The 23,638-nt window shown below is 38.7% G+C and overlaps 1 protein-coding gene across 9 annotated transcripts in view; it reads right to left on the bottom strand.

Moving 5' to 3' along the window:
• Positions 1-23,638, bottom strand: part of STPG2 (sperm tail PG-rich repeat containing 2) — an 846,203-nt gene that overhangs the window by 591,526 nt on the left and 231,039 nt on the right. The window lies entirely within an intron of this gene.

The raw sequence follows: 23,638 nt of genomic DNA, 5'->3' as shown, positions 1-23,638 counted from the left end.
CATCTTTGTAATATATCCAAATTCCAACCACTTCTCTCCACCTCAAAACCACCACATCTCTTACCAGGACGATTGTGAAAGCCTCATAACTCCCTCCCTGTTTCCACTGCCCACCTTCAGTCCATTTTCAATACAGCAGCCAGTGATGGCTTATTAAGACCTAATCGGATCATATCACTCTCCTCAAACGCATCCAATCACTTCCAATCTCACCTAGATTAAAAGCCAAAATCCACCCTCACTCACCCCTCCTCCCACTGACTCTGCTCCATCTGTTCCTTAAAAAGATCAGACATATATCCATCTCAGGACCTTGGCATTTACCATTCCCCTGCTTGGAATGTTCTTCACCTAGACAACTTTATGGCTCACTCTTTCATTTCTCATAGGTCTTTACCCAATGTCACCTTCTTAATGAGGTCTTTCCAGGCCACTCAATATAAAACTGCATTGCCTTCCAAACAATCATGCCCCCTTTCCTGCCTTTTTTTTAACCTTATCATTTATAGCTATCAAAATATGATAATCTGCAATGTTGTAAGCTCCAGGAGTACAAGGCTATATTTTTTCTGTTTTGGTCACTGCTATATTCCAGTGTATAGAAGAATACCTGGAACATAGTAGGTGCTCAGTAAATATTTGCCATATGAACAGATGAATACATAAATACATGCATTTAGCCCTACATTTTCAGTGACTACATTATGAACTTGGTGACATGTTCTCTGAGAAATAATTTCGCTCCCAGTAAGTAAATTAACCACTTTTAACTGTAGTAAAATATCTTAAATCCCTTATAGAATAATAAAACCAATAATTACTTTAAAATATTTTAAGAGAACTTATACTTGTATTTAAGTATAAGTACTTCTTCTTATAAATAGATTGGATTCTGAAAAGTTATGCAAAGGCCCACATGTTCTTATCTGAAATGAGCAAATTTATGACATTATTGGGTGGTTAGTAGAAAAAATACACTTTAGTTATAGCATATATGAACTCATAAGTTAACTTTAGAAGAAAAAACGCCTGCGTAATTATATGTCTAAATATCTATGACATATATATATCATATACTCAGTATGAAAAGCATAATGTTGTATATACATTAACCTATTTACTAGAGCTTTATTATAGACATCTGTACCCCTTTCTCCCTCTATAGGCAAGCACAGTAAAAAAATAATAATCAGCTACTGACAAACTGGAATTACTTTCCTACTACTTTCAACAGTTGTTTAAGTGGTAATTATTATGGATCATAGAGAAAAGATTAAGTGTAAATAATGTGTGAAGTGAAAGACGCAGTCTTGGAGAAACTGTTTTGCATAAAGCAGATATGAAATACTGAACCCTTCAACAAATACTTGCTTTTCCTTTTCTTCTGCTTTTTCATTAAGTTCCTACTACTAAAAAACTTTGCTTCATTAAAACAAGATAATGCAGTAAAACAAGGTTCTTGCTCCTAAAAACTCAGGTTTAAGATTTTATAAGCCAACTAGAAATAAGCTCCATAATATGCTTATGAGGCACTGGCCAATGAGGATTAGGTCTCCGTTTATGACAGTATGAACTTTGACAAGTCCAAGCCCTAGGCATACACTGAAAATGCCGCAGTTTATATTGCTGTTTAAAACTGTGGCCAGCAGACTACCTGCACTGATACAACCTATTAATTACACAGCACTCCAGAATCCCATTTCAGAGCTACTGAATCAGTATTTTATTGAATCCAGGAATCAACATTTTTAACAATCCCCACAGATGATTTTTACAAAAAAGAACCGCAGCCACAGTCCAAAAGCATCTTTTGCCAAGCATATTCATCCTAAGGAAGAAGGGACAGATCTTGAGAGTATTCTGCCTTGCAAACAGAAGTGAAAGATTTATTGGGGCAAGTTGTTTATGCCATTATTATATCTTTTTCATCTGCAGTCTAATAAAAATGGCTACTATATAAGAAAATTGCAGTATAAACGTTCATTTGACCAAATAGTGTGCAGGGATTAAAGGGACTGGGAAAAGCCATTTTTAGCTCTACTTTTACTCATTTACTTGGACCCATGATCAGTCATTATTATTTTTGTTTTCATAAATAGTAAAAATCTTACCATATGTAAAGCACTGGTATACAGTGATAAATTAAGCATGGATTCTGTTTTTGAGATGGTCACACTAGATTAGTGGTTATCAATCCTGGCTGCACAAGAAAATCTCCTGGGAAACTTTTAAAAATAACTCTTCTTTACACCTCATTATAATCACAACCAGTGGAAATGAAACCCAGGTACTATTAATTTAAAAAGAAAACCTCTCTGGTAAATTTGAATGTACAGTCAGGATTGAGGCCTGGTGGGCCCTTAAAACTCACATTTCTGGGCCTCATTTCAGGTATGATCACGTTCCACTAGTTATGGCAAGTATAATGTCTGCAAACCTCCATCGTTTCCTTGACTTTCAAACTCCATTTCAAACAAGGACTTAATGAGATCATGTTGCTAGGTATTTTTTATTCCCAGCTCACATTCTATAATTTTAATTTCAGCAAGCATATTTTTAATTTTCAATTGTTCTTTCTTATACTATAATCTTATTTTATTCATAACTGCATCTTCCATATTTCCATGGATATCAATTATAATTATCAATTAATTACAATTCTGTTCTCTCTATTGTCTGTTTCCTTGCAGTTTTATTGGTGTTGGGATTTTTGTTTCTGTTTTTGTTTGTCTTTGTGTTTCACATTGGAGAGTTCCTTCAAATGTCTGGTGATGCCTTGTACCTCACGCAGATTTAAGAGTGAGCCACCATGACCAAAAAGGGGAAAAGAAATAGAACAGAACAAAGTTTAGTGGCTAAAAGATTTCAAATAAATCAAGCTGTCATTCCAGAGGTTACTTTTATATAAGCTTTAGCCAGATATTTCGAGCTACCACAGTATGCCATGCTGTAACCAAGAAATCAGGACTTAAGGGATGATTTTAATTACTGAATTGTTATATAAATATTCCTTTTTGCTTTCTAGCATATTGGAGTAGATAGGGAAATACCTGAAATCTCTTCATTGTAATTCAACTGCCTCGATCTCTGTCAATGATTGTATAGCCCTTATCTTCTGCTCCTCTGATTGTAAAAACCTTGTGTCTAAACTTCATCTGTACCTGGTTATGCAAGTTTTTCAACTTTAGGGTCTTGTAATCACTAAATATAGGCTTTAATGTTTGTTAATGAAGGGTCTTGGGTCCACCAGGAATTAACCCACCCCAAGTCCAAAATTATTTTGATTACTGATACTGGATTTAACCTGCATAGGCCCACCTGACATGTGCAGTAGCTTAGATTTAACCTACCAGTCACCTATACCTCATTCTGCCATTTTCTTTCATACATTCTATGACTAAGCATGTAATCAATCTGCACATGCTCAATAATTAGACTACCTCTAATTACATCATCTGGGACCACTGTGCTCATTATCCTAAACCCTGCCCATCTTTTCTCTAATAAAACTATCTGAATTACTGCAGTTCAGGGAGACATTTTGGGCCACTAGGCCATCTGCTTTACTACTACATCCCTAGTGTTATGGTTAGGGACACATGTCAACTTGGCCAAGTTGTGCTACTTGTTTATCTGATTGGGCAAGCGCTGACCTGTCTGTTGCAATGAGGACATTTCATAGGATTAGGTCATGAGCACGTCAGCTGCATCCACAACTGATTGCATTTGTAATCAGCCAAAGGGGAGTGTCTTCTGCAATTAGTGGTGCTAAATCTAATCATGGGAAGCCTTTTAAGGAGGACTCAGAGGAGACAAGTTCCATTCCTGCTTTGGCTGGTGAGCCTCTCCTGTGGAGTTCATCCAGGCCATTCATTGGAGTCATCGGCTTCACAGCCTGCCCTGTGGATTTTGGACTCTGCGTTCCTGTGGTCACGTGAGACACTTTTATAAATTTTATATTTGCAAGTGTTCCCTGTTGATTCTGTTTCTCTAGAGAACCCTAACTAATACATCTTGGTACCAGGAGTGGTTCTTAAGAAACAGAATCTTAAAAATGGGTTTTTATGAATGGTTTTCTACTCTGACTGGACTCAGAGACACTAAGGACTCTGATTCCTGTAATCAGAATGACACTCCCAATCCATGGAGTGAGTTGGCAAAGGAGATAGTCAAAATATCATCATTCGATTCTCCTAATGCTTCGCTTGTACGAAGCCAGACTCTGGGGGATAATGTTTTTGACACCTTTACAGAGTTTTGTAGAAATAAGAGTTATAGAGATGTTGGTTGGCTGTTGTTAGATACACTGTCTACATTAAGGGGTGAAAGGGATGGGCTTAAGGCTTCAAACGAGAAGCTTTAAGCACCATCTGAAAGATGTAGACGTTTCTATGAGTATCCTGAAGGAAAATCTTATTTCCTGTAGCCGTAGACTTGAGATCTCTGAAAATCAGACTCAGAGTCTTATTGTTAGAGTAGCAACTTTACAACATAAACTGAAATCTCAGTCTTGCATGGTGTCTGCCGTTAAAGTGAGGGCATTGATTGGAAAGGAGTGGGACCCAGAAAAATGGGATGGTGACATATGGATTGATAATGATGTTGGGGGTGAGGTTGAAACCCTAGGCCATGCTGAGCCTTCTCTAGATAACCCTGTAATAGTCTGCCCTGAGGACATAGCCGCCCCACCTCCAGCCTGCCTTGAGGAATTGGCCACCCAACCTCCTCCTGAAGGGATTAGCCCTAGAGGGATTAATCCTGTTTCACCAGATGAAACTGCAAATGAAGGCCCTGAAGCAAATGGCTTGGAAGATATTTCTAATTCTTTTCATGACCTACCCCCACCGCCCCTCATTTCTTCTAGACCTATAACTAGACTAAAGTCCCAACAGGCCCCTAAAGGTGAGGAACAAAGTATCACACACGAGGAGGTACGTTATACTCCAAAAGAACTGTGTGAGTTTTCTAATTTATATAGACAGAAATCAGGGGAATATGTGTGGCAATGGATTTTAAGAGTGTGGGATAATGGTGGGAGGAATATAAGGCTGGATCAGGCTGAATTTATTGATATGGGCCCACTAAGCAGAGATTCTGCATTCAATGTTATAGCTTGAGCGGTTAGAAAAGGTGTTAACAGCTTGTTTGGGTGGTTGGTTGAGACATGGATCAAAAGGTGGCCAACATTGCCTGAAGTTGAAATGCCAGAACTGCCCTGGTATAATGTAGATGAGGGGATCCAGAGGCTTAGAGAGATTGGGATGTTAGAGTGGATTTATCATGCAAAGCCTGCTCTTACACCCCAGGAATGTCCAGAGGATACACCTTTAACCAGAACAGTGAGAAATAAGTTTGTGAGACTAGCACCATCATCCCTCAAGAGCTCTGTGGTTGCACTTCTCTGTAGGTCAGATATTACTGTAGGAACTGCTGTCACTGAGCTGGAATCCTTAAACACAATGGAGATGACAGGATCCCGAGTTGGCAGAAGCCAGGTGGCAGCACTTAATCACCAAAGACAGGGTAGATACAGCTATTATAATAGACAACAAACTCAAAGGAGGCATCAAAATTATATGACACGCAGAGATTTGTGGCATTGGCTAGTAAATCATGGGGTGCCTAGAAATACAATAGAAGGGCAGTCTACTAAATTCTTGTTGGAGCTGTATAAACAAAAGAGTTCTAGGTCAAGGGAACAGAAACCTAACCTGAATTACAAAAACACAGAGTCACGGCCCCTTAATCAATTTCCAGACTTGAAACAGTTTACAGACCCTGAGCCCCTTGAATGAAGGGGAGGCCAGGTCCCTATGGGGGAGAAACCTGTTACACTGCCACAAATTTATACTGTTAACCTTCCTCTAAGTCTTCCCCAAGGAGACCGACAGCCTTTTACCAGGGTAACTGTGCATTGGGGAAAAGGAAATCATCAGATATTTCGGGGATTATTAGACACTGGTTCAGAAGTGACATTAATTCCAGGGGACCCAAAACATCACTCTGGACCACCAGTCAGAGTGGGGGCTTATGGAGGCCAGGTGATCAATGGAGTTTTAGCTCAGGTCCATCTCACAGTGGGTCCAGTGGGCCCCCGGACCCATCCTGTAGTTATTTCCCCAGTTCCGGAATGTATAATTGGCATAGACATACTGAGCAACTGGCAGAATCCCCACGTTGGTTCTCTAACTCGTGCAGTGAGGGCTATTATGGTGGGAAATGCCAAGTGGAAGCCATTAGAACTGCCCCTACCAAGCAAAATAGTAAATCAAAAGCAATACCATATTCCTGGAGGGATTGCAGAGATTACTGCCACTCTTAAGGACTTGAAAGATGCAGGGGTGGTGATTCCCACCACATCCCCATTCAACTCTCCTATTTGGCCTGTGCAGAAAACAGATGGGTCTTGGAGAATGACAGTGGATTATCGTAAACTCAACCAGGTGGTAACTCCAATTGCAGCTGCTGTTCCAGATGTAGTATCATTGCTTGAGCAAATCAATACATCCCCTGGTACCTGGTATGCAGCTATTGATCTGGCAAATGCTTTTTTCTCAATAGCTATTAGTAAGGACCACCAGAAACAGTTTGCTTTCAGCTGGCAAGGTCAGCAATATACTTTCACTGTCCTACCTCAGGGGTATATCAACTCTCCAGCCCTATGTCATAATCTTGTTTGCAGAGAACTTGATCGTTTCTGCCTCCCACAAGACATCACACTGGTTCATTATATGGAAGATATCATATTGATTGGACCTAGTGAGCAAGAAGTAGCAACTACTCTAGATTTACTGGTAAGGCATTTGCGTGTCAGAGGATGGGAGATAAATCCAACAAAAATACAGGGGCCTTCCACCTCAGTAAAATTTCTAGGTGTCCAGTGGTATGGGGCATGTCAAGATATCCCTTCTAAGGTGAAGGATAAATTGCTGCATCTGGCCCCTCCCACAACCAAAAAAGAGGCACAACGCCTAATTGGTCTTTTTGGATTTTGGCAACAACATATTCCTCATTTGGGTGTGCTACTCCGGCCCATTTATCGAGTGACCAGAAAAGCTGCTATTTTTTTTTTTTGACACCATAGGATCATTTATTATTTTATTAAGGGCAAGCTTTACTAGCCAAACATTCCCTGCCTAGTTCTCCATGAATGCTTTGACACTTTCTTGAAATCATTTTTTTCAAGTCTCCAGGTTTTAGAATATCCTTAAAATTCTTCCCTGATGTTTGGTGGCCTTTTAAAAACATAATGTTCAGTTTCAGAGAGAATCTCCTTATTGGGGAATTTGAGATTTGTGAAAAAATCAATGTAACTTATACCACAAACACTGACCAGCAATGTAAAAGGGAAAAGGTCAACAGAGGGAGGAAATACCTTCATTTTTCTTTCATTTGAAAAAGCTCCATGTTCTGGCTACTTGTCCCAGGTCCGTGGGCATGGGGGAAGGACGGCCCCAGGGGACTCTGAGACAAAAATGATGAGATGGACTCATCCTCCATCATCACCTCCCTCAGCCCTCGCAGTGTTCCCATGTTCTTCCCCAAGTCATAGATTGTGAGTCTTTCCTTCTGCAAATCTCAAAAGCTAGAGCCCAGATTCTCACCTCGGGGTGGCTCCAGTGGGAAGTGAGCCATTACTCCCTGAATGGTATGAGGAAAGAGAGCGGTCAGATGTTGAGGCTCTGGCAGAAGGAGCAGCAGGAATGAAGAAGGTTAGACCGAGAAGGACTTCCCAATGGAGGATGAGGTGTGAGTGGACAGAAGACAGCTGAGGACACACAGGGCTTGTCCACCAGGAGGGAAGAGAAGGGACTTGGAGGAGGTTCACCCCCACCTTCGTCCCCGGTCCCTGAAAACACCCTTTTCACCCTGGTCACACGGAGGGGCCTGTCCAGGACCAGGTGCTCCACCAGACAGGTGTATCTCAGCTCCTCTCCGGGGAGGACGTCCACAGCTGCCCAAAAGCTGCTAATTTTGAGTGGGGACCTGAACAAGAGGAGGCTCTGCGACAGGTCCAGGCTGCTGTGCAAGCTGCTCTGCCACTTGGGCCGTATGATCCAGCAGATCCAATGGTGCTGGAAGTGTCAGTGGCAAATAGAAATGCTGTCTGGAGCCTTTGGCAGGCCCCTATAGGAGAATCACAATGCAGACCCTTAGGATTTTGGAGCAAGCCTTACCATCTGCTGCAGATAACTACTCTCCTTTTGAGAAACAGCTTTTGGCCTGCTATTGGGCCTTAGTAGAGACTGAACGCTTGACCATGGGCCACCAAGTTACCATGAGACCTGAGTTGCCTATCATGAGTTGAGTGTAGTCTGACCCACCAAGCCATGAAGTTGGGCATGCACAGCAGCACTCTATTGTAAAATGGAAATGGTATATACGAGATAGAGCCAGAGCAGGTCCTGAAGGCACAAGTAAGTTACATGAAGAAGTGGCCCAAATGCCCATGGTTTCCACTCCTGCCACATTACCTTCTCTTTCCCAGACCAGAGCTATGGCCTCTTGGGGAGTTCCTTACAGTGAATTGACTGAGGAAGAGAAAACTCGGGCCTGGTTTACAGATGGTTCAGCACGATATGCAGGTACCACCCGAAAGTGGACAGCTGCAGCATTACAATCCCTTTCTGGGGTGTCCTTGAAGGACAGTGGTGAGGGGAAATCCTCCCAGTGGGCAGAACTTCGAGCAGTGCACCTGGTTGTTCATTTTGCTTGGAAGGAAAACTGGCCAGAGGTGCGTTTGTATACTGACTCATGGGCTGTTGCTAATGGTTTGGCTGGATGGTCAGGGACTTGGAAAGACCATAATTGGAAAATTGGTGACAAAGAGGTCTGGGGAAGAAGTATGTGGATAGACCTTTCTGAGTGGGCTAAAAACATGAAGATATTTGTGTCTCATGTGAATGCACACCAGAGGGTGACTTCAGCAGAGGAAGATTTTAATAATCAAGTGGATAAGATGACTCATTCTGTGGATACCATTCAGCCTCTTTCCCCAGCAACTCCTGTTATTGCCCAATGGGCTCATGAACAAAGTGTTCATGGTGGTAGGGATGGAGGTTATGCATGGGCTCAGCAACATGGACTTCCACTCACCAAGGCTAACGTGGCTACAGCCACTGCTGTGTGCCGAATCTGCCAGCAGCAGAGACCCACACTCAGCCCCCGATATGGCACCATTCCCTGAGGTGACCAGCCAGCTACATGGTGGCAGGTTGATTACATTGGACCACTCCCTTCATGGAAGGGGCAGCGATTTGTTCTAATTGGAATAGACACATACTCTGGATATGGGTTTGCTTTCCCTGCACACAATGCTTCTGTCAAAACTACCATCCATGGGCTTACAGAATGCCTTATCCATCGTCATGGTGTTCCACATAGCATTACTTTGGATCAAGAAACACACTTCACAGCAAATGAAGTGCGGGAATGGGCACATGCTCATGGAATTCTCTGGTCTTACCACGTTCCCCATCATCCAGAAGCAGCTGGATTGATAGAACGGTGGAATGGCCTTTTGAAAACACAATTATGGTGCCAACTAGGTGGCAAAAACTTGAAAGGCTGGGGTAATGTTCTCCAGGAAGCTGTGTATGCTCTGAATCAGTGTCCGCTGTATGGTTCTATTTCTCCCATAGCCAGGATCCATGGGTCCAGGAACCAAGGGGTGGAAATGGGTGTGGTACCAGTCACTATTACCCCTAGTGATCCACTAAGAAAATTTTTGCTTCCTGTCCCTGCCACCCTGAGTTCTGCTGGTCTACAGGTTTTAGTTCCAAAACGGGGTATGCTTCCTCCAGGAGAAACAACAGTGATACCACTGAACTGGAAGTTAAGATTGCCAACTGGTCACTTTGGCCTACTTATGCCTCTGGTTCAACAAGCCAAGAAGGGGATTACATTATTGTCTGGGGTAATTGGCCCTGACTATCAGAAGGAAGTAGGATTGCAACTACATAATGGAGGTAAAGAAGAGTTTTCTTGGGATATAGGAGATCCCCTAGGGCGTCTATTAGTACTACCATGCCCTGTGATTAAAATCAATGGAAAACTGCAACAACACCATCCAGGCAGGACTACTAATGGCTCTGAAACTTCAGGAATGAAGGTTTGGGTCACCCCACCAGGCAAAGAACCATGGCCAGCTGAAGTGCTTGCTGAGGGTAAAGGGAACATGGAATAGGTAGTGGAAGAAGGTAGTGATAAATATGAACTTCAACCACGTGATCAGTTACAGAAATGAGGACTGTAATGCTGTTTTGTTCATGTTATACTATTTAAGTTGTAAGATATCAAGTTTAAGAATGAATGTTGCCCAAGTATTTCCACCCTATTCTGGAAAGATTTAATGTATTTCCAGTTATACGCAGAACAGTTGAGTATTGTCAGGTAAAAGAAAAAAAATGTGTGCTTATTTGTTTTTCATTTGGAAATTAAGTATGGTTTAAGGTGATATATATATAGGTGCCAAGTTGACAAGGGGTGAACTGTTATGGTTAGGGACACGTGTCAACTTGGCCGAGTTGTGGTACTTGTTTATCTGATTGGGCAAGCGCTGGCCTGTCTGTTGCAATGAGGACATTTCATAGGATTAGGTCATGATCACGTCAGCTGCATCCACAGCTGATTGCATTTGTAATCAGCCAAAGGGGAGTGTCTTCTACAATTAGTGATGCTAAATCTAATCATGGAAGCCTTTTAAGGAGGACTCAGAGGAGACAGGTTTCATTCCTGCTTTGGCTGGTGAGCCTTTCCTGTGGAGTTCATCCAGGCCATCCATTAGAGTCGTCGGCTTCGCAGCCTGCTTTGTGGATTTTGGACTCTGCATTCCTGTGGTCACATGAGACACTTTTATAAATTTTATACTTGCAAGTGTTCCCTGTTGATTCTGTTTCTCTAGAAAACCCTAACTAATACACCTAGTAATAAAATTTTTCTCTCTTTGAAACCCCAGTGTCTCAGGAATTGGTTATTGAGAATGTGGGCAAAAGAATACATGACCTTTGTCCAGCAATAATGCCCCAATGAACAGTATTCCTGAAAAGCCTAGGGAGTACCCTGGGCTTCTATTTAAGTTTCTATAAAACTTTTTCTTAGTAAGTTTGTTTTTCAAGAAACTTAAGGCTTCCAGATTGATCCTAGGTCAGATAAGTCCCCTCTCCAAGAACAATAACCAGTTTAATTCCTTTACCCCATAAAGTCAATAACCCTTTCCAGCATGAAGAAGTTAAAATGGTCATTCCCAGATATCCCTGAAAATTGAGAGAAAGATCAATGAGAGTAAGGAGGTATAACTAAGAAATTAGTATTTAAAAAATAATTGTGACTACTAACTCATTATATAGATATTTCTTTTTCATGTCTAGTGTAAAAAAGAAATTTAAGGGATGATTTTTATTACTGATCAAGCCCTGATGCTTGATAATGACTGTATAATTATATTTAAATTTATATTTTAAAAAAAAGTCAATTGCCCATGTTTGCATGGATCTACTTCTGGATGTTTTGCTTTGTTCCACAGGTATGTATATATACTAATATATATATTTTTTTTTCAAAAAGAGAAAGAGTTTATTACTAGGCACGTAGTAGAAGAACAGATTGTCTATCAGCCCAAAATCTGTCTCCCCGAGTTCAGGGGGTTCAAGGTTTTTACCCAAATGTCAGTGTCTAAAGGTCTTTTCTTACGTCTGACAATGGAGTAGGATAGGAGGCTGAAACTCTCCACATTCTGTATATTAAACTCCCCATTTGCTCCCTATCTTACTTTATATTATGAAAAGTTACAAATACGCAAAAAAGTAGAGCAAATAGTATTGTTACTAGACAAAGGACATGGATTCTTTTGCCCAATTCACTCAATAACCAATTCTTGAGACACCAAGATTTCAAAGTTAGAAAGGTTTATCACTAGATGTGTAGTAGGAGAACAGATGGCCGAGTGGCCCAAAATATGTCTTCCTAAAATGCAGTGTGCTGGTTTGAAAGGAAGTATGCCCCCTAAGAAAAGCCATGTTTTAATATAAATCCCATTTCATAAAGGTAGAATAATCTCTATTCAATACTCTATGTTTGAAACTGTAATGAGATCATCTCCCTAGGTGATGTGATTTATTCAAGAATGGTTGTTAAACTGGATTAAGGGACGACATGTCTCCACCCATTGGGGTGGGTCTTGATTAGTTTCTGAAGTTCTATAAAAGAGGAAATACTTGAGAGAATGAGGGATTCAGAGAGAGCAGAGAATGCTGCAGCACTACAAAGCAGAGAGTCCACCAGCCAGCGACCTTTGGAAATGAAGAAGGAAAATGCCTCCCGGGGAGCTTCATGAAGCCAGGAGCCAGGAGAGAAAGCTAGCAGGTGATGCCGTATTCACCACGTGACCTTCCAGCTGAGACAGAAGTCCTGTGTTTGCCATGTGCTGTCTCACTTGAGAGAGAAACCCTGAACTTCATCGGCCTTCTTGAACCCAGGTATCTTTCCATGGATGACTTTGATTGGACATTTCTATAGACTTGTTTTAATTGGGGCATTTTCTCAGCCTTAGAACTGTAAACTAGCAACTCATTAAATTCCCCTTGTTAAAAGCCATTCCATTTCTGGTATATTGCATTCTGGCAGCTAGCAAACTAGAACATGCAGTCATTCAGGTAGTTTTATTAGAAAAAAGATGGGCAGGATTTAGGATATTGAGCACAGTGGCCCCAGATGATGTAATCTGAGGTGGTCTAATTATTGAGCGTGTACAGATTGATTACATGCTTAGTCACAGAACGTATGAAAGAAAATGGCAGAATGAGATATAGGTGACTTGTAGGTTAAAGTATAAGCTACTGCACATGTCAGGTGACTTTGATCAGATCCAGTCTGGGTCATCATGTTAACTCTCGATTTGGGGTGAGTTTTCTGGGCTGACCCAAGACCCTTCATTAATAAATATTAGGGACTGTCTTTAGCAATTACAAGACTCTAAAGTTCCAAAACTGGATAACTGGGTACAAATGAAGGTTAGTCACAACATTTTTTTTTTTACTATTATTATTACTTTTATTTTTTTCTCTATATTAACATTCTATATCTTTTTCTGTTGTGTTGCTAGTTCTTCTAAACCGATGCAAATGTACTAAGAAACGATGATCATGCATCTATGTGATGATGTTAAGAATTACTGATAGTCACAACATTTTTAAAATCACAGAGACAGAAGATAAGGGCTTTACAATCATTATCAGAGATTAAGGCAGCTGGATTACAATTCAGAGATTTCAGGTATTTCCCTCTGTCTACTCCAATATGCCAGAAAGCAAAAAGGAATATTTATATAACAATTCAGTAATCAAAATCATCCCTTAAATTTCTTGGTTACAGCATGAGAAATTTTCACATACCCATTATCCAGGGTCTATAATCCTCAACTCATATGTGAATTTATTTCATCCATACTCCTACCAATTTGCCCAACACCCAGCCCAATGATCTAGTGGCATATCCAACACATCATATAATCTTATCTAAACGGTTCATAATGTATGTCTAAAAGATAAAGAACTCTTTTTTTAACATAACCACAAAACCATTTCCAACCTTAAAAAAATCCACAATGATTACTTAATTATTCAGATTTCTAATTTTATGACGTCTCATAAATGAATACATATGTTAAATATATGATATTAATATATAAATATATATATATATTATATGCTTGTATATTTGAATCAGAGTCCAAATTACAAATAGTCAATATCTTTCTTAAGTCTCCTATAATCTATAGGTTCCTTTTCCATCATTATTTTCTTCCTTTTAATTTATTTTTTGAAGAAGCTAGTTTTTTTCTGAATAGAGTTTCCCATAGTTTGTATTTTCCTAACTATGTATCATCTTTCTCCATCCACTGTACTTGCTCAAAACTGGCAGCCTAAACCGATCAGATTTTGATACAATTTTCTCTTTGTTTTTTAGCAAGATAACTTCATAGACGGTACTGTGTAATTCCGTCAGGAGGCACATAAAGTTGATTCTCTCATTCTGAGAGCCACTAAAGGTCACTCACTAGATCTATAAACTCATTAGGGGTTACAAAATAGTAATATTATAATTCTATAATTCTTTCTTCATTTACTGACTGGAAAACTCCTATAGAGATTTCCTTTATCAACTATTTAGTTACCTTAAGGCATAATTCATGCAGGAAAAGCAAGATAAATGTTTTATTTTTCCTTCTATCTGTTTCCAAATACCAGGTTGGACCCTTGCATCTTCCTACATTCATCAATGAGTTTTCTAAATTTTACTTTTATTGTTCTCCATGAATATAAATATATTTAAATTGTTTAAACCCACTGAACTTGATTTACTCATTGATGTTAAAATTATCCTACATAGGTCAGTCTTTCAGTTTGCTAAAACTGCCAGAATGCAAAATATCAGAAATGGGTTGGCTTTTACAATGGACATTTACTAGTTTACAAATGTATAGTTCTAAGGCCATAAAAATGTCCCAATTAAGGCCTATTCTATCAAATACCTCACAAGTCTTCCAGAATCTTCCTCCTATCCTTTTATAAATCTGTTCTAGCATTTTTGGCATTTGCAAATCACAGTACCCCACTTCTCAGTACCAAAATCTGTTTTTCTTTGCTAAAGCTGCTGGAATGCAATATACAGAAATGGGTTGACTTATCCAATGGGCATTTATTGGTTTACAAATTTACAGTTCTAAGGCCATGAAAATAGTCTCAAGGCATCAAGAGGATGGTATTTTCTCTAAAGCAAGGCTGATGGCATCCAAGGTTCCTCTGTCATATTGGAAGACACATGACTGGCATCTGCTCATTCTTCTGTCTCAGGTTTCATTGCTTTCAGCTTCTGCCTCTTTAAGTTTCTGTGAGTTCTTGTTTCTCCCAGGACTTGCTCTCCAAGCTCTTTGGTCATTTCACTCTATCAGGTCTCTGAACTTTTCTGACTTTTATCCTCATAAAGGACTCCAGTAAAGGATTAAGGCCCACCTTGAACTGGGTGGGTCACATTTCAATTGAAACAACCTAAGTAAAAGGACCCACCCACAGGCCTCCCCCACAGGAATGGATGAAAAGAACATGAACTTTGGGGTATATAATGGCTTTTAACCAGCACAGTCAGTAAGAAATAATTTGAGGTGAGACAAGGTGGCAGCATAGGGAGATGTGGAATTTAGTTTGATCTCTAGAGTAGCTAGTAAAAAGTCAGAAACTGTCTGGAAAACTATTTGGTGGACATCCATGACCAGACACACAACGTAAACCGGTCTATAATAGATGGATGGGCCAAGATCACACCACAGAACTCTGAGTAAAGCCCCCAAAAGTAGAGGCTGCTTCCCCTCCCCCACTGGCAATGCAGGCTCAGTCAGAAAGACTTCCCACTGACAAAAAGGAGAGGCCTCTTGTGGGAGAAAAGGAAAGAGCCCAGCCAAGCTCCAGTTTTGGTTTTAACAAATTTTGTCTACTAAATACAAGCTCCAAGCTCAGATAAACCAAGGGTAAGCAGGAAAGGAATCTTGAGGTTTATCCTGGCATCTCCAGAAAGGGGAGATGATAGGAAGACAAAAACAAAGACCAAAAAAAATGAGCATTTCAGAGTTGGTTAAGCTCAGAATACTGTAAAAGGGCTGTACCCCAAGGCACAGCAGAGCAAAGTGCCAACTCCAGCTCTTGACAGGTGAATCTGGGGGCTGGGGATTGGCTCTGAAAAGAAATTTTTAAAAAACTATTCTAAGTAGCTGATTAGAGAAAGCCTCAGTCAATTTCAATTGTCAACCCTGAACCAGATAAGTGTGGAATTAAGATAGGTCTTATAATCAAAGTAACTAGTTAAGGAGTTAATTCCCTAAAGGGCTTATCTACCTATGGCAGGAAAAAGGGGGCGGGGGCCCAGCTCAAGTAACTGCTTTCAATCAGAGAATTCAGACCTCAGGAGCTATTCCCTAAACCTACCTTCCACCACAGCCATTGTCTCAATCAAGCCCCTAGAAGCTACAGGGTCAGCTTAAAATTAAAGGTACCATACCACTTTATCCTGGTGGAGAACTACAGGCTGAAAAGCACCACATGCTGGGAAGGATAGGAAAAGCATAGACTAGAAGCTTCACAGGAATTTCTAACAACCTGCTAGGTCTCATCCCCGAGGAAATTTAACATTGTTTACACCCTTCTCCTGAGATATGGGCCTGACCTGTCCAAAAAAACTGACTGGGGTTGATGATATCTGGGGAGATCATCCTAAAAAAAAAAAAGATCCCATTTCAACAGGGCAAGAATCAGAAAAACAAGAGCTGAAAATTTGAGAACAGTTAAATAGAAGCTTTGCCAGGTGTATAGAACAAGTTGAACTGAACACTAAAAAAAAAAACAGATAGAGAACAAAACAAACCAAAAAGAAACCCTAGGTGTTTTAGTTTGCTAAAGCTGCCAGAATGCAATGTACCATAAATGGAACAGCTTTTACAAAGGGAATTCATGTTATAAGGTTACAGCTCTAAGACTTTGAAAATGTCTAAATTAAGGCATCAACAAGAGGCTGCCTTCATTCAAGAAAGGCTGATTCTGTCTGAAACACCTCTGTCAGCTGGGAAGACATGTGGCTGGCATCTGCTAGTCCTTGTTCCTGGTTCTGTTGCTTCCAGCTTCTGATTTCAGTGGTTTTCTCTCTAAATATCTGTGTAACTTCATTTAGTTCCTCCAGGATATAATTTTTGGTACTGGCTTGCTTAGCATCTCATGAGAAGGCACATAGCAATGTCTGCTGGGCTCTGCCTGTATCTAGGCATCTGTTCTCTCTCTCTGTAGATACTCTAAGTTATCTCCAAACATCCATGTCTCTTTCAGCTCTGAAGCAGCTGTTCTCCATAAGCATCTACATCTAAGATTTCTCCAAAAGGTTTCCCCTTTTAAGGGAGTCTAGTAAACTAATCAAGATATACCTTAAATGGGCAAAGTTACAGTCCTATCTTATCAAAAGGTCACACCCACAATTGAGTGGATTATATCTCCAAGGAAACAGTCTTATTGTTTAAGGCTTCCCACCTTCAACAATAGGTCAGGTACAAAAAATTGGATCAGGATTAAAACATGGCTTTTCTGGGACACATAACAGTGCCAAACAAGCAAACCAGGTAAAAGAATAAACTAATCAAGGAAATTAGATGCTAAGACACCAACAAAAAAAATCATGAGTCATAGTAGAAAAATGAAGATAAGGCCCAATCAAAGGAATAAACTAACACTTCAAATGAGATACAGGAATTGAAACAACTAATTAATGTTCAATAAAACATGCTAAGTCAAGTCAAAAATAAGACCAATGAATTGAGGGAAGATGTGGCAAAAGAGATGAAGGTAGAACAGTGCGACAGTGGCTCAGTGGCAGAATTCTCACCTGCCATGCCAGAGACTTGGGTTCAATTCCTGGTGCCTGCCCATGCAAAAAAAAAAAAAAGAGAGAGAGAGTGGGAAGGCCATGGTGGCTCAGTGGCAGAGTTCTCACCTGCCATGCCAGAGACTCAGGTTCGCTTCCAGAGCCTGCCATGCAAAAAAGGAGAGAGAGAGAGAGATGAAGGTAATAAAGACATTGAGCAACCATCAAGAAGAACTCAAAAGCTTGAAAAAACAAATGGCAGAATTTATAGGAACGAAAGGCAAAACAGAAAGGATGAAAAACACAATGGAGACTTACACCAGCAGATTGGAAGAGACAGAAGAAAGGATTAGTGAATTAGAGAAAAGATATCTGAAATCCTACATACAAAAGAACAGATAGGGAAAAGAAAGAAAAAGTATAAGCAGGGTCTCAGGGAATTGAATGACAACATGAAGCACAGGAATATACATATTATGAGTGTCCCAGAAGGAGAAGGGAAAGAAAAGGTGCAGAAAGAATAATGGAGGACATAATAAATGAAAATGTCCCATCTCTAATGAAAGACATAAAATTACAGATCTAAGAAGCACAGCATACCCAAAACAGAATAGATTCACAAAGACCTACTCCAAGACTTACTAAACAGATTGGTAAATATCAAAGACAAAGAGTGAATTCTGAAAGCAGCAAGAGAAAAGTGATCCATCACATAAAAGGGAAGCTCAATAAAATGATGTGTGGATTTCTCAGCAGAAACCATGGAGGTGAAAAGGCTGTGGTATGATATATTTAAGACTCTAAAAGAGAAAAAATGACAATGAAGAAATGTATACCCCACAAACCTGTCCTCCAAAAATCAAGAAGAGTTTTTAATATTCTCAGACAAATAGTCACTGAGATAGTTGGTGACTAAGAGAACAGCTCTGCAAGAAATATGAGAGGCAGATAGGAAAAGACAGGAGAGAGAGGTCTGGAAGGAGTGTAGAAATGAATATCAGTAAGTGAAGAAAGAGAAAAAAATAAGATGTGACATATAAAATCAAAAAACAAAATGGTAGAAGAAAGTGCTGTCTTTACAGTAAATAACATTAACTATTACTAGATTAAACTCCCCAGTCAAAAGGCATAGACAGGCAGAATGATTAAGAAAACAGAATCCACATATATGCTGTCTATGAGAGACTTAGTTTAGACACAAGGACAAAATCAGATTGAAAGTGAAAGATTAGAAGAAGACATTTCATGCAAACAACAACTAGAAAAGAGTGAGGTTAGTTATACTAATATCTGACAAGTTAGACATCAAATGTAGATCAATTAAAAGAGACAAAGAAGGACACTATGCAGTAATAAAAGGATAATTTATAAAAAAGACATAACAATCATATTTATGCGCTGAGCCAGAATGCCCCAAAATATATGAGGCACACACTGAAAATACTGAAGGAAGAAGTAGACACCTCTACAATAATAGTTGGAGATTTCAATATACTGCTTTCATCAATGGATAGAACATCTAGATAGAGGACCAATAAGGAAACAGAATATTTTAATAACATAAGAACCAGATTTAACAGTTACAGGACATTGCACACCACAACAGCAGGATATACATTTTTAACAAGTGCACATGGATTATTCCCCACAATAGACCACAAATAAATTTTGAAAAGCTCAAATTATACAAAATTCTTTCTCAGATCACAATGGAAAGAAGTTGGAAATTAATAACAGACAGAGGCAAGGGCTTTCACAAATATATGGAGGCTAAACAACACACTCTTAAACAACCAGTGAGTCAAGGAAGAAATTACAAGAGAAATCAGTAAATATCTTGAGGCAAATAAAAATGAAAACACAACATGTCAAAACTTACGGGATGCATCAAAGGCTGTGCTGAGAGGGAAATGTATTGCCCTAAATGTCTATACTAAAAAAGAGAGAAAGAGCAAAAGTCGAGGAATTAACTGTCTCTTTGGAGGAACTACAGAAAGAGCAGCAAATTATCCCCCAAAGAAAACAGAAGGAAAGAAATAATGAAGATAAGAGTAAAAATCAATGAAATTGAGAACATGAAAACAATTGAGAAACTCAACAAAATCAGGAGTTGGTTCTTTGAGAAAAATCAGTAAAACCAAAGGACCTTTAGGTAGTCTGACAAGAAAAAAAAAGAGAGAGAGAGGATGCAAATCAATAAAATCAGAAATGGGAGAGGGGGCATAACTACTGACCTTGCAGAAATAAAGGAGATAATGAGAGGATACTATGAGCAACTGTATGCTAATAAACTAGACAATGTAGACAACTTCCAAGAAAAGCATGAACACCAATCTGACTAGAGAAAAAATAGATGGCCTCAACAAAACAATCACAAGTAAAGACATTGAATCAGTAATCAAAAAGCTCCCAAGAAAGAAAAGCCCAGGACCAGAAAGAAGGCTTTACATGTGGATTCTACCAAGCATTCAAGAAAAAATGTGGGGTTGCTCAAACTCTTCAAAAAAAAAAAAATTGAAGGAGAGGGAAAGCTACCTAACTCATTCTATGAAGCCAACAACACCCTAACACCAAAGCCAGAAAAAGGTACTACAAGAAAAGAAAATTACAGACCAATCTCTTTAATGACTATTGATGGCAAAAATCCTCAAAAAAACACTCGCAAATCAAATACAGTAGCACATTAAAAGAATTATAAAACATAGCCAATTTGGATATATTATAGGTATGTAAGGCTGGTTCAACACAAGTATACCAATTAATGCAATACACTACATCAATAAATCAAAGGAGAAAAATTGACATGATTATCTCAGTTGATGCAGAAAAGGCATTTGATGAGATTCAACATCTTTTCTTGATGAAAACACTTCAAAGAATTGGAATAAAAGGGAACGTCTTTGTTCTAGCTTGCTAGCTGCCGGAATGCAATATACCAGAAATAGAATGGCTTTTAAAAAGGGGAATTTAATAAGTTAACAGTTTTCAGGTTGTGGAAATGTCCCAATTAAAGCAAGTTTATAGAAATGTCCAATCTAAGGACTCCAGGGAAAGATACCTTGGTTCAAGAGGGCCAATGAAGTTCAGGGTTTCTCTCTCAAGTGGAAAGGATCATGGCAAACATGGTCAGAGTTTCTCTCTCATCTGGAAAGGCACATGGTGAAAATGGCCAGGGTTTCCTCTCTCAGCTGGAAGGGCACATTGAGAACACAGCATCTTCTGCTAGCTTCCTCTCCAGCTCCCCAGGTGTTTTCCTTCTTTATCTCCCAAAGTTGCTGGCCAGTGGACTCTCTGCTTCAGGGTTCTCTAGCATTTTGTCATCCTTCTCTGCTCTCTCTGAATCTCCTGGCTTTCTCTCTTGTTGTTCTCTAGCTTTTCCCAAAGTGCTTCTTCTTTTAAAGGATTCCAGTAAAACCAACCAAGACCCACCTGGAGTGGGTGGAGACACATCTCCACCTAATCAGGTTTAATACCCACATTGATTGAGTCACATCTCCATGGAGATAAGCTAATTAAAGTTGCTGACATACAGTACTGAATAGGGATTAGAAGAAATGGCTGCTTTTATAAAATGGGATTAGGATTAAAACATAGCTTTTCTAGGGTACCTAGACCTTTTCAAACTGGCACATTCTTCAATTTGATAAAGGGAATATATGAAAAATACAACTAACATCATACTCAATTGGGAAAGACAAAGTTTTCTCTCTGAGATCAGGAATGAGACAAGGATAACCACTATCACCATTGTTATTCAACATTGTATGTGAAATACTAGCTTGTGCAATCAGACAAGCAAAAAAATTAAAGGTATCCAAACTGGAAAGGAAGAAGTAAAACTTTCACTGTTTGCAGAGGACAAGAAAATCCTGAAAAATATACAGCAAAGTATTTGACTAATAAATCAGTACAGCAAAGTGGCAGGGTACAAGATGAACACCCAAACATCAGTAGTATTTATATACACTAGATATGAGCAATTTGAGGATGGAATGAAGAAAAAAATTTATTTACAATAGCAACCAAAAGAATTAAAATTTAGGAATAAATTTAACCAAGGCCATAAAAGACCTATACATAGAAACCTACTAGAAATTACTAAAAGAAGTAAGGTTAATAGAAGATAATGAATATACTGGAAGATAAAGTGCAAAATTGCCAATCAAATGGAAGCTCCTGAGGCTACACTTTATGGTCGATTTACAAAAACGTCTTAGGTGTGATCACTTGTGGTAACGAAGGTCAAAGTACTATATCCAGGCATGGTAAACCGTGAAGTGCTGGAGCTGGTGGAACAAGGATACAGGGTGCCTTGCCCTCAGGGCTCTCCAGAATTCCTACAGGAACTGATGAATCTTTGCTGGAAGAAGGACTCTGATGAACAACAAACATTTAAATATGTTCAGTCCTTCTTGGAAGACTATTACACTGCTACAGAGCCACGGTACCTGCCAGGAGAAATTTTATACATCAAGTAGTCTATTTTGTATGCACAAATCTGCCAAAATATAAAGTACATATGTAGAGTTCCTCATTATGTACAGGAATTAAAAGAAGAAAAATCTTCACTCTGCATGTTTTTAATGGTAAACTGGAATTCCAGAGATGGTTGTACAAAACCACCTTTTTTCCCTAAGTGTTAAACTCTAAAGTACTAATGATGAATTTTCCAACTTATTTCAGGGTCCAAATAAAATATAGCCAAGATCTTGATGAAAGTGGGAGTGACAGCATGACAATGAAGAGCAATAAGGCTGCTGTTTATAAATCCTTTCCTTTCTTTTTTTTCCCCAGAACTTAGAATTAAGGGAAAATTATTTATCATTACAGACAAAACTTTGGACATAAAAAAAAGTTATACTATAATGAAATCTAAAATCAAGGAATGTTATGGGACCAAACAATTCTTTTCCAATTTTTAAAAATTTCTTGCATTCATTAAGTTGAACAGTCAATATACAATCTTTATACATGCCTCCTTTTGCATGGAAATGGCCCAAGTTCCTTAGAGGCAAAAAGGAATACAAACAGTATCTAAAACTTGATTAAATGCTAGACTTCAGCAGTGGAAATAGAAAGTATAATGTTAATAGTCATTCACAGAATTGGATCGTAGAATAAGAAGTTTTCCCTTCAATCATCTTCTGAATAGTTTAGAATAATGAAGATAACTAGAAAGTGAGTTAGGCATTTATAAAGTTGCATTGATATAAAAAGGAGGGAATATATGATTGAAATTGTACTGTCCAATCCAAGGGTAAATTTTTTAATCTTTAGATAATATTAAAGATAAGGCCCAGAATTTAAACAATGATTTTTCAAAAAATAGAATTGGTATTGCAGATATTACTAATATGTACTTATGGTGAAAGGTGACACAAATATAAAATATCATTAGATCAGGGACTTAAATGCACTTTCTGTTACTGAATAAAGACTAAGAGAGAAAAATGTATTTTAAAAAATATGAAAAAATAAAATGTGAAATATTCACAGGTAGAGGGATGGAATGTAGTTTTTAATATCCATATCAAGCAGTGACAAAAAGACTTTGCTGCAAAGCTCCTCCCTCACTTATCTATTTTCTGAGCCTTTTTAAGAATTATAAGGTATGACTATAATTTTTGTTAGTATACACACTGTATGTTTTATATTCTCAAAATAGTGAAGTTTAAGGCTTCACACTTTTTCCAATGATACAGCCTTTACTCAAAACATTTTTAAATTCTAGATTTTCCAGTTTCTGTTTTATTTTGTATTCACTTTTTAAATACACTTAATAGTGATTATTTTGTCTCTTTTAGAATATAATTGATTTGAGGAGGAAAACTAATTTAAAATAATAATAATAATGCAATTAAAAGGGGATAGTTTTTAAAGTGCAGAAGTAAAACACAAAGTAAGATTGGTTTGTATTGACTAAGTCAGGAAGAAATTCCAAAATGTGAATTTGAATAGCAGCATTACTGGTTTAAACATCTAGCAAAGGAAAAACTGAATCTAATAAATGAAAGTCTGGTATTTATGCTTTAAAATACTCTCTTTTATAGTCACACTTTAAATAAAGCAATACCATCAGGTCCCCATATGTTAGAAATATAATTTTTAACTAGCATCATTTACCTAATTTAATCATGAAATTTAAAATTCTGTGCTGTGGTATCTATTGAAATTCAAACCACTTTAAAATGTGACAAATGAACTTCATGCAAGTTGGCAAAAGTTCTGGTTCTAAAAATTG

Source organism: Tamandua tetradactyla, chromosome 24, assembly GCF_023851605.1.
Source record: "Tamandua tetradactyla isolate mTamTet1 chromosome 24, mTamTet1.pri, whole genome shotgun sequence".
NCBI lineage: Eukaryota > Metazoa > Chordata > Mammalia > Pilosa > Myrmecophagidae > Tamandua > Tamandua tetradactyla.
This window is presented reverse-complemented; position numbering and strand designations above follow the sequence as displayed.